Here is a 13144-nt window from a genome sequence, read left to right on the forward strand (position 1 = left end):
AAACAAAAAGGCTGGCCAAGCCAGTGTGAGGATTAGGGCGCTACTTGGCCCTCCTTTACCCTGCCCAGTGTGACTGCGTCTGGAAGGGTGTTAACCCCCCTTTGAGTGGGTGGCAATACATCTGCACTCAGCCATGTCCTCATGCCAAGTGTATGGATGAAATGCCTGGTACAGTACGTGTGCATTAACAGGGGGGACACACTCATTGTAATCCGGGCAGACATTTGATCCATTTAACAATTTAATACTTGGATAGACAGTTTAGTTAAAAACAGGCAGATTATGAAAATGAAGGAAGTGTTTTTTACACCATTAGCTTTGATCCATTCTTCATCATCCATCCTTTGTTCTGTTGATGCAGATGGTACCAAGTCAGAAGTGAGGGAGGCGCCTCCTCCAAGTTGAAAACACACAGTCAGAAAGGAAAGATGAAAACACACAAATGTGACCGGATCTTCTGTCACCATAGAGGGGACACAAAGGGGGACCAAGAGGGGCAGGGTGAGGGCTGGCCAGGTGGCAGGTGGAGCTCCCTGGGGACGTGAAGCTGATCTCGTCGCAGCACGGAGGGGCCTCACCCCTCTCCCTCTCTTTGTCTCTGAGAGATAGGTTATTTTCTTCCTTCTCTTTCTTCTCTTGTCTTCCAGTGGATTTGTTTCATACAGCTGGTCTGGCCCTCATCGTTAATGAGGGAGTGACTGGAGCCACACAGCTGCCCCACTCCCACACCACAACGACAGGTCTTATCTGGTATAACTAGCACCAATCAAAGAGCATGTAGCATCTATGAGGGGCACATTCATATCTGTCTCTATCACCCCACAGCAGAGAGAGGCTGGTAAATAGACTAACATCTCACCGGTTTAATAGAAATTGACAATGAGCAATAGTTCATATTCCCTTGACGGAAATTCTTTTTTTGTTTGTTATTATCTTAGTATTAATATGAATGCTAATGTCAATGCTAAGGTACTGTAAGGTTAATGTACCTTAGCTGATGTGCTTAGTGGGTCTAGTACGCTATGTTAGACTTTACTTGACAAACCTCTCTAAAAGAAGCTCTGCTTTCCCATCTGGTCTAACATCTACTGGCTGGCTGACTGGCTATCACCAAGTCCATTAATCATCGTCCAATCTCAGGGGAAATATTTCACTTAAGTGACTGAGCCCAGAGTACATTCACATGCAGACAGACAGTCACACATGGCAACTGTACTTGCACACGTATCATCTCCTAGCCACATACAAATATTGGAACAGTGACCAATGAGATTGTGCGTGAAGCAAAACAGTAAACTAACTTTGTACGTTGCTTGTGTCTAGGGCTGGCAAAATTACCGTAGAACCATGTAACCGACAGTTATGGATGAAGACTATGAAAATAAAATAACCCTCAACCATTTAAAAATGTACAGTACCAGTGAAAAGTTTGGACACACCTACTCATTCAAGGGTTTTTCTTTATTTTTTATTTTCTACATTGTTGAATAATAGTGAAGACATCAAAACTATGAAATAATACATATGGAATCATGTAGTAACCAAAAAAGTGTTAAACAAATGAAAATATATTTTATACTTTAGATTCTTCAAATAGCCACCCTTTGCCTTGATGACAGCTTTGCACACTATTGGCATTCTCTCAACCAGCTTCACCTGGAATGCTTTTCCAACAGTCTTGAAGGAGTTCCCACATATGGAGCACTTGTTGGCCGCTTTTCCTTCACTCTGCGGTCCAACTCATCCCAAACCATCTCAATTGGGTCGAGGTCGGGTGATTGTGGAGGCCAGGTCAACTGATGCAGCACTCCATCACTCTCCTTCTTGGTCAAATAGCCCTTACACAGCCTGGAGGTGTGTCACCAGCAAAGCATCATCACACCTCCTCCTCCATGCTTCACGGTGGGAACCACACATGTGGAGACCATCCATTCACCTACTCAGCATCTCACAAAGACATAGCAGCTGCAAACAAAAATACAAACATTATCAACTCATCAGACCAAAGGACAGATTTCCACCGGTCAAATGTCAATTTCTCGTGTTTCTTGACCCAAGCAAGTCTCTTCTTTCTGGTGTCCTTTAGTAGTGGTTTCTTTGTAGTAATTTGACCATGAATGCCTGATTCACACAGTCTCCTCTGAACAGTTGCTGTTGAGATGTGTCTGTTACTTGAACTCTATGAAGCATTTATTTGGGCTGCAATTTCTGAGACTGGTAACTCTAATGAACTTATCCTCTGAAGCAGAGGTAACTCTTGGTCTTCCTTTCCTGTGGCGGTCCTCATGAGAGCCAGTTTCATCAAAGCGCTTGATGGTTTTCGCGACTGCACTTGAAGAAACTTTCAAAGTTCTTGCAATGTTCCATATTGGCTCACCTTCATGTCTTAAAGTAATGATGGACTGTCGTTTCTCTTTGCTTATTTGAGCTGTTCTTGCCATAATATGGACTTGGTCTTTTACCAAATAGGGCTATCTTCTGTATACCCACTCCTAACTTGTCACAACACAATTAATTGGTTCAAATGCATTAAAAAGGAAAGAAATTCCACAAATTAACTTTTAACAATGCACGTCTGTTAATTGAAATGCATTCCAGGTGACTACATCATGAAGCTGGTTGAGAGAATGTCAAGAGTGTAAAGCTGTCATCAAGGCAAAGGGTGGCTACTTTGAAGAATCTAAAATCTAAAATATATATATATAACAACAAAATAATTTGGTTACTACATGATTCCATATGTATTATTTCATAGTTGTGATGTGTTCACTATTATTCTACAATGTAGAAAATAGTACAAATAAAGAAAAACCCTAGAATGAGTAGGTGTGTCCAGGCTTTTGACTGGTACTGTATATCTTTATTTTTACATTTTTTATGAACCGCTGACTGAAGACAGGACCGCTGGGCATTTGTGCGGTTGAGTCAGTTTCTGAGAACACATGGACTCTTACCAACGTGATTAAGCGTTGTTGCCCTTGCTAAAACAAGCAAGGTGTTGTAGCAAATTATGAATAGAATGGGCTTAGAACATCTAACCCTGGCAATTTGACTGCTAAACTCATGGGTTCACTTGCAAGGGCTGCCTGATATTGTGATGCAATAAATTCCATGGTAATGTAGAATGTCCATTCAAATGATGTTAACTGATGTAGCTCATGCAATGGAATGTATTTTATGTTATGACAGTTGAGTTGAATCAACAAATCAACCAACTTCCTGCTTTGCTCCTATGGGTATACTCGCAATGGCCGCCAGTCCACCCATTATGGCATCATTGACTTGAATGGGGACGGCCGTTCTATTCATTCTATTTCTATGGCAGCACATGCAAGAAATGAGAAAATGTGCGTCTTTAAATGTATATATTTTCTATTTGAACGGTTATTACGGAGACAGCAGACATTTGGCTGGCCAATTACAATCATCCACAATTCCATGACCATCACAGCCCTACTTGTGTCATACTCCTAAAGAGGTAATTTTGACATTACCAACGGCTTTATGGCTCAATGACTTCTCTTCCGTGTACATGACAGAGAACCGGAACCAACGGTTGAGTGGTGTAATGTTGAAATGTGTTGTTGCAACCAAGACACTCTTTGCCTCTTGTTTCTCTCTTCCCTCTTCCTACTCGAGCGGTCTCTTCTGGGCACGCTCCCCAGACCTGAACCCAGAACTTCACTGGCTGATAGACAGGAAGTGAAAGTGCCATGGGAATACCAGCCTTTCAGGAGCGCTGAGGAGGAAGTCAGGACTAAGTAATAGCAACAAAACACAACAAAGCCTTTTGTACAACACTAGGGAGGTGACAGGAGAACTAATGTCAAGGTAGTAACATGGTGCTGTTCAACTGACCAAATGTTGTTATGACACCTAGGCACATTGTAGGTCCTCATCCATGTTTGTATCTTCCTGCTTGTAGGATGTGTCCTTGCTGTGCTAGATTAAGTGGAGAACTGAAAGATAGTTTGAAAGCATCTTAATGGTTCAGGCTTCCTGGCAGTACAACTGTCCTGACATCAGGGCTTAGACAGAATTGTAAAGTGTAAATAAGGACTGTTTTATGTTTGTGTACAAGTGTGTACCCTTGTGACGACCCTCCCACTCTGTCTGCCATATTCTCTCTTTGTTCTTGTTTTCTTATTAGGATGCCGGTGGGCGGAGTTGGGAGGGTCGTCAGCTACATGGGAAACACCTGGGCCCGGTGTGAAAGTGACTTAACAGATCAGACAGGTCATGATGTGACCCAGGAGACAGGACAAGGGACAGTCAGTTCTATTAATAGGGAAAACCTGATCATCCTGACTGGATTAAGTCAGTGTAATGATTCTACCTACAATGACGGAACTGCCGGAGCAAGGAGGTACATGATAGTTCATACAGTGGGGCAAAAAAGTATTTAGTCAGCCACCAAATGTGCAAGTTCTCCCACTTAAAAAGACGAGAGAGGCCTGTAATTTTCATCATAGGTACACTTCAACTATGACAGACAAAATGAGAAAAGAAATCCAGAAAATCACATTGTAGGATTTTTAATGAATTTATTTGAAAATTATGGTAGAAAATAAGTACTTGGTCACCTACAAACAAGCAAGATTTCTGGCTCTCACAGACCTGTAACTTCTTTTTTAAGAGGCTCCTCTGTCCTCCACTCGTTACCTGTATTAATGGCACCTGTTTGAACTTGTTATCAGTATAAAAGACACCTGTCCACAACCTCAAACAGTCACACTCCAAACTCCACTATGGCCAAGACCAAAGAGCTGTCAAAGGACATCAGAAACAAAATTGTAGACCTGCACCAGGCTGGGAAGACTGAATCTGCAATAGGTAAGCAGCTTGGTTTGAAGAAATCAACTGTGGGAGCAATTATTAGGAAATGGAAGACATACAAGACCACTGATAATCTCCCTCGATCTGGGGCTCCACGCAAGATCTCACCCCGTGGGGTCAAAATGATCACAAGAACGGTGAGCAAAAATCCCAGAACCACACGGGGGGACCTAGTGAATGACCTGCAGAGAGCTGGGACCAACGTAACAAAGCCTACCATCAGTAACACACTACGCCGCCAGGGACTCAAATCTTGCAGTGCCAGACGTGTCCCCCTGCTTAAGCCAGTACATGTCCAGGCCCGTCTGAAGTTTGCCAGAGAGCATTTGGATGATCCAGAAGAAGATTGGGAGAATGTCATATGGTCAGATGAAACCAAAATATAACTTTTTGGTAAAAACTCAACTCGTCGTGTTTGGAGGACAAAGAATGCTGAGTTACATCCAAAGAACACCATACCTACTGTGAAGCATGGGGGTGGAAACATCATGCTTTGGGGCTGTTTTTCTGCAAAGGGACCAGGACGACTGATCCGTGTAAAGGAAAGAATGAATGGGGCCATGTATCGTGAGATTTTGAGTGAAAACCTCCTTCCATCAGCAAGGGTATTGAAGATGAAACATGGCTGGGTCTTTCAGCATGACAATGATCCCAAACACACCATCCGGGCAACGAAGGAGTGGCTTCGTAAGAAGCATTTCAAGGTCCTGGAGTGGCCTAGCCAGTCTCCAGATCTCAACCCCATAGAAAATCTTTGGAGGGAGTTAAAAGTCCGTGTTGCCCAGCAACAGCCCCAAAACATCACTGCTCTAGAGGAGATCTGCATGGAGGAATGGGCCAAAATACCAGCAACAGTGTGTGAAAACCTTGTGAAGACTTACAGAAAACGTTTGACCTCTGTCATTGCCAACCAAGGGTATATAACAAAGTATTGAGATACTTTTGTTATTGACCAAATACTTATTTTCCACCATAATTTGCAAATAAATTCATATAAAATCCTTCAATGTGATTTTCTGGATTTTTTTTCTGATTTTGTCTGTCATAGTTGAAGTGTACCTATGATGAAAATTACACGCCTCTCATCTTTTTAAGTGGGAGAACTTGCACAATTGGTGGCTGACTAAATACTTTTTTGCCCCACTGTATATATAGCCTACTGTTGGTCATTTGTTGGTTTGTTTTCCATACCCTGCTAAACAACAGTAAGTTTACATGGTGCCAGGACAACAACCTCTCCCTCAACGTCAGAAAAACATAGACCACAGGAAATGGAGGGCCGAGCATGCCCCCACATCACTAAGAATCTATCATGGTACACACATACCAGCACTGTCATGAAGAGGGCACGATAATGCCTCTTCCCCCTCAGGACACAGAAAACATTTGGCATGGGCCCTCAGATCCTCAACAAGTTATACAGGTGCACTGTTGAGTGCATCTTGACTGGCTGCATCACAGCTCGGCATCCGACCGCAAGGTGCTTCTGAGGGTAATGCGTACGGCCCAGTACATCACTGGGGCCGAGCTCCCTGCCATCCAGGACCTCTATACCAGGTGGTGTCGGAGGAAGGCCCAGTACATCACTGGGGCCGAGCTCCCTGCCATCCAGGACCTCTATACCAGGTGGTGTCGGAGGAAGGCCCTAAAAATGGTCGAAGACTCCAGCCACCCAAGTCATTCTTTTTCAATAAGGCCAATCAACAGTTTGTAGTAATGAGTCTTCTTGAATAAGACAGGATGAGTTGAATACACTTCGGTTCTAGATAGTACCTTGTCTTTTCTAACAGGGTTGTTTGGCTTTCCCCATAGGAGAACCCTTTGAAGAACGCCATTTTGGTCATCTTTTTCGAAACCCTGGGTTCTACCAGGAACCAAAAAGGGTTATCTTATGGGGACTGCCAAAGAACCCTTTTGGAACCCTTTTTTCTAAGAGTGTAGATTCAGTATGAGCTAAGGTAAACGGTCATGTTGAGGACAGGACACCACACTGATGTACAATGTATCCCGATGCTCTCCACTCTTCCTTTGCTTTTTCATACAGTAGGCTGTCAAAAAATGACACTATACAAGACTAGCCAGCTCAATGAAAAAGGAAAGAGGAAGTCTCTTCAGAGCAGTATGTTGTAGGTTGAAAGAGGGGGTGTGTTTATTTAATGTGTCTCAATGTGAGAGTTTGTGGCTGGGGATTGGGAAAGGAAGGATGTGTGTCTGGCAGGCTCTAGCTTGTGTTCCAAATGGTACCTTATTCCCTATATAGTAAACTACTTTTATCACGGCCCACAAGGCTCTGGTCAAAAGTAATGCACAATGTAGGGAATAGGGTGCAATTTGGGATGTAGTGCTAGACTCGGGCCCCCGATGTGTCTGTAAACGGCCCAGACAGTGACCTTTTGAGTCTCGGGCTTGTCTGATAGTGAGTCAAGGCTTCACTAATTGGTATGCTGGGTGCTGGGCCGGAGCACAGTTAAGCATTTTTCTAGCAGGACAAAGGCAAGGATTGTTTGGGTCCGAAGCAAGTCTTCATTGTGACCCCCCTTCTCTTCTCTCATCCAATCCCCCTTAAAAAAAGACAACTGTCTTAGTGTTCGGAGAGTTTCACCATTGGGATGCAAATTTGGAAGTCTATGGTGCCACTAACCCGATAAAACAAACATTTCTTTATAGGCTTCCGTCATCGCTTCCTGTTTTCACCCGGTTGCTTCAGTACTAGGCAATGACTGCCTACTGTAACAACCAAGAACAACAGCGACAAGAAACTCGTGACTTTCTATTTTTCTTTATGGTTTGAAGTGTCCGTCCAACTGTATTGTCACATTCGCTGCTTCTGCCAAGACAATGCACTCTCTTGTGTCATTGCTCTTGCTTTTACTTTATGGCTTGAATAAGTGTGAAGTCCTGTGATATATTGGTCCAATGTCTAAAGGGCTTGTCTAAGATTCACCTCTGTGTCAGGCCATTGAGGGCAGGTTGGGTAGTTGGGACTTGCCTACTGCCTACCAGCAATGTCAGAATTGGATGGACACAGTATTTATCCATTCACAGACGAGCTTTATAGAGGGATCAGATATGGACATGTGTTGCGGGAACCACAAAGTGCACAGCTGTTTGAGTCTCACAAACAGGACAGCCCCATCTGAAGCAAAGGAAGTAGGACAGACTTTATTCCACCATATCCCACTGAGACTGTAGTTCCTAGAAGGAGGTAGATGTCCTGAATGACTTGGAACATTTAGTCTGGGTTGATTCTTGGGCTGTGGCAGTCATGACATTTTGTTCGCCGGTAATGCAAATGACTGCCGTTCTCACAGTAATTGACTGATAATTAACAAACATGTTTAGCATCTCTGTGCCTCCACTCATATAAGCTGCTGATGTTTTTTTATATTTTTTAAACAACCTTTATTTAACTAGGCAAATCAGTTAAGAAGAAATTCTTATTTACAATATTGGCCTACCCCTGCCAAACCCGGACGACGGCCTACCCCTGCCAAACCCGGACGACGGCCTACCCCTGCCAAACCCGGACGACGGCCTACCCCTGCCAAACCCGGACGACGGCCTACCCCTGCCAAACCCGGACGACGGCCTACCCCTGCCAAACCCGGACGGTGGCCTACCCCTGCCAAACCCGGACGACGGCCATCCCTGCCAAACCCGGACGACGGCCTACCCCTGCCAAACCCGGACGACGGCCATCCCTGCCAAACCCGGACGACGGCCATCCCTGCCAAACCCGGACGACGGCCATCCCTGCCAAACCCGGACGACGGCCTACCCCTGCCAAAACCGGACGACGGCCTACCCCTGCCAAAACCGGACGACGGCCTACCCCTGCCAAAACCGGACGACGGCCTACCCCTGCCAAAACCGGACGACGGCCTACCCCTGCCAAAACCGGACGACGGCCTACCCCTGCCAAAACCGGACGACGGCCTACCCCTGCCAAAACCGGACGACGGCCATCCCTGCCAAACCCGGACGACGGCCTACCCCGGCCATCGTACACCATCACAACACACCCATTATTTAAAAAATGTATTTAACCTTTATTTAACTAGGCAAGTCAGTTAAGAAGAAATTCTTATTTTCAATGACGGCCTAGAAACAGCGGGTTAACTGCCTTGTTCAGGGGTAGAACAACAGATTTGTACCTTATCAGCTGGGGGATTTGAACTTGCAGCCTTTCGGTTACTAGCCCAATGCTCTAACCACTAGACTACCTGCCACCCCATTATATAGTTAATTTAGCAGAGAATAGATGTTTATCCATCCCATTCCATTATTTTCTATTCTATGATTTTATAGTAAGGAGAATCCGTAGCGGTGCATGGGTACTGGGGAAGCCAAGCCTCTGATAATTGTGTTGTTTACTCTATAACCTGTTAATTCATATGCCCTGCGACTGTGAAATATAGACTTAAAGGCAGAGACAATAAGAAGACAGTGGCAGTATAAATCGAACCACACCTTTTGTTTTATGACAAAACCAGATAGCAACCTCTGTCCAGTGAAGTCCAAAATACATATTGCATGTACAGTAATACAGTTACCTGACCTACAGCATGGTCAAGCAAGTTAATGTTTCCAACATTTTCGGACTACTAAACAACTATTGATTTAGAACCTCGGCTTAGTCTAGTACAGTGACAACTGAAAGATACGAAAAACAATTTAGTCCAATCAACGTGAGCTAAATATGATGTGGCTGTCCATGGTCCTGATTTCTGTGTGCGTATTGTGTGCACGTTCATGCAAGTAGAAAAACATGTTGACTCACCTTACTTGTAGAGAAACACAAATGCCATCCTCTCTTTCATGTTCACTCTTGTCATACAGTGCACGCTTTAATTTGTTGTTGTCCTAGGTTACCTGGCTAATGCTTGCTCACTAGCCTGACTTCCATTCATGGGCAACGTTAGCTAGTTAACATTAGCCTTCTACATCTAGATACATATCAAACTTCCATCTTCTCAGGCCAGTGGCATGATGTATGAATGTATGGTTGGATCAGAATCGCTGTTTTAATCATTGGCCAGTATGGAGGTTTAAGTAAAACCACAAGCCAGAATCCCTCTCTCCTTCCATTAATAAAAGGGAACGTCCCATTTTAGCTAGCTGGCTAGCGAAAACACCAAGAGATGCAACAATTCACGTTTTTCTGTCAATGACGTATGCTCTCAATGGGATTTGATAGGATGCTCGCTGGCTTCCCTTGCCTTCAATGCTACGGTTGGCAACAATGTCATACTCGTTTGGACCAGACAGCATCAGATAGATGGTCTACAAGTAGAGAGACAGAGGGGCTCTGTTTCGCTCGCTCGGATGCTTTCTCCTGTGAGATACATTCAGCCTCTTTTGAATTGATGGAAAATTATGGAACACCGAGAGACGAAAGCTAATTTATTGGTACATTTTTGGGGGAGGCTTGGCTTCCCTTGGCATCCATGAATACACAGAGAAGAATACAATTGAATAGAAATTATATTTTTCCCATTCCCGAGCGAGTGTGCATATGAAGTGGCTATGTTGAGCGTGAAACTATAATTAGAAATAGATTCTATACACTAGATTTAAAGTTATTTGGCAACTTTAGTTGTGAGTGATACAAACCTTAGAATGTCTTAGAAATCAAAACATATATGGCCTGCATGATGCAACTACAGTGCATTAGTAGTTCAATGCCACAGACATTTTTTTGGTACCCTTCCCCAGATCTGTGCCTCGACACAATCCTGTCTCGGAGCTCTACAGACAATTCCTTTGACCTCATGCATTGGTTTTTGCTCTGACATGCACTGTCAACTGTGGGACCTTATATAGACAGGTGTGTGCCTTTTCAAAATCATGTCGAATCAATTGAATTTACCACAAGTTGTAGAAACATCTCAAGGATGATCAATGGAAACAGGATGCGCCTGAGCTCAATTTCAGATCTTATAGCAAAGGGTATGAATAGTTATGTAAATAAGGTATTTCTGTGTTTTATTTTTAGTAAATTTACACACACATAAACTGTTTTCACTTTCTCATTATGGGGTATTGTGTTTATAGAGATGAGGAGAAAAAAATATTTAATCAACTTTAGAATAAGGCTGTAACGTAAAAAAAATGGGGCAAAAAATGGGGAACATCAATAGTAACATGCTTTCATAACAAAACATATTTAATTAAACTGTTGACAGCCCCTCTCTCTGCGTGCTCCAGAAAGGAATGGAGAAAGAAGGAGATGGAAACACACAGTGGTGAGATATTCTGTAGCTAAATGTAATGTCAGCCTATTTAATTATGAAAATATAATATAAAATACAAATTCACTATAATTGTAGGCTTGCTAGCCTACTCTGCAAGCCATCCTGCAAAATCAATGAACCAACCGCATCGCCTAGGCCTATATGTTCTCTCCTTGCCAGAAGATACCGACCCTACCGATACGCTTGTGTAAACTGAGCTGTACTGGTGTCAGAAAGCTATCATGATTACATTAACTTAATGAACAAAACGGAAGCGTTTATCCCGCTTATACCACAGTTACCAAAGAAAACAATACTAAAGCACACATTTACTGGTTGAATTCTTATGATTTAAAATATTTTTATAAGCAAATTCATACTATATCTCATCTTCTCATCTTTGGTTGCTAGAGACGCTACCCAGTCGTTTGTTCGATTAGTTCTATATTTAAGGACGCGACCCAGTCGTTTGTTCGATTAGTTCTATATTTAAGGACGCGACCCAGTCATTTGTTCGATTAGTTCTATATTTAAGGACGCGACCCAGTCATTTGTTCGATTAGTTCTATATTTAAGGACGCGACCCAGTCATTTGTTCGATTAGTTCTATATTTAAGGACGCGACCCAGTCGTTTGTTCGATTAGTTCTATATTTAAGGACGCGACCCAGTCGTTTGTTCGATTAGTTCTATATTTAAGGACGCGACCCAGTCGTTTGTTCGATTAGTTCTATATTTAAGGACGCGACCCAGTCGTTTGTTCGATTAGTTCTATATTTAAGGACGCGACGCAGTCGTTTGTTCGATTAGTTCTATATTTAAGGACGTGACCCAGTCATTTGTTCAATTAGTTCTATATTTAAGGACGCGACCCAGTTGCTCGTTCTATATGTTCCGTTGCCATGCTCACCAGCAACGTTCTTATCCCTTGCTTGCTTGCTAGGTAGAAGACTAGCTACGGCTAACACAGTCACAGCCTCTGCAGACAGATTAACAGCAAAGTAGCTGCATTTGCATTTGTTTAAACTGTTTTCTATTGATATTCATTTGGATACATCCATGACAATGAGCTAATGATGCCCAATTTTGCCTGGCAAAGTGCCTTCTCGTCAGGACACTTGCCGTCACTGTTCATTTTGAGATCACATTGCATATCAAACACTAGGCTAGAAGCTAGCTAAATAGTTTGTTGCCAATATGACAACCAAATTCAAAATGTCAATTGCTGGAAATAGCTGGTCAAACTAGAAATGTGGGAGGATTTGACATCATAGCGCCACTTGTGTCATGACTACAGTAGGGCCCAGAGAAATTCATTTTCATCACTCACTACGTTAGGTCATCAGATGGTCCAAAAAATGATGTTTCTGAAAAAAACAAATCAGTTGCTAGCTAGCTACGTTTTATTCGTTGGACCTGCGCTTATCCAATTTTGGTTTGTGGGATTGTTGGTTTAGCTTTCTGTAACTTTGTTGCAAGTACGGTCTGCATGTGCACATGCATATTACGTCATGATTGCAAGGTGTCCAGGTATCTTTTCCAACTGTCCCATCATCTGGTTTTAATGTCCATTCTAGAATCACCTTCTAGCCAATCAGAAATGAGTATTCAACAATGCTGTGGTATAATTGTTGTATAATGGAACAATCATTATTTTAATTCAGGCTTGTTTTTCAGGCTTGGGCTCATATAAAGGCCTATGCGTATGCATAACCTCTAATATGCATATGGGTGTTCTACATGCAACCTCTTAAATGCTTTGAATGAATCATCACCTTAGAAAGCACTGTCCATTTCGTTGTGTTTGGCTCTGAAACAATATCCACTACGTCTATGCTTTCCACTCAGTTTCAACCTGTTATTGACTCATGACTGCTGGTGTAGCGATAATAAGGTCACCCCAACAGGCCTAGTTGATTCCATCCTGTTTGACTTTAGATCTCCTTAGGCCACCAAGCATTAGCAGGGGAGGGATGCTTAAGGGGGATGCTTGTAGCTCCTTGGCAAATTACAATTATGTCTACAGTACACCACAAAAAGTCCAAACATGGTTCTCTTTTATATAGGCCTATATGC

The 13144-nt window shown here is 43.1% G+C and overlaps 1 protein-coding gene across 1 annotated transcript in view; it reads left to right on the plus strand.

Moving 5' to 3' along the window:
* Nucleotides 1–13144, plus strand: part of akt3a (v-akt murine thymoma viral oncogene homolog 3a) — a 129267-nt gene that overhangs the window by 57494 nt on the left and 58629 nt on the right. The window lies entirely within an intron of this gene.

This window comes from Oncorhynchus nerka, linkage group LG16 (genome assembly GCF_034236695.1).
Source record: "Oncorhynchus nerka isolate Pitt River linkage group LG16, Oner_Uvic_2.0, whole genome shotgun sequence".
In the NCBI taxonomy this organism is placed as follows: domain Eukaryota; kingdom Metazoa; phylum Chordata; class Actinopteri; order Salmoniformes; family Salmonidae; genus Oncorhynchus; species Oncorhynchus nerka.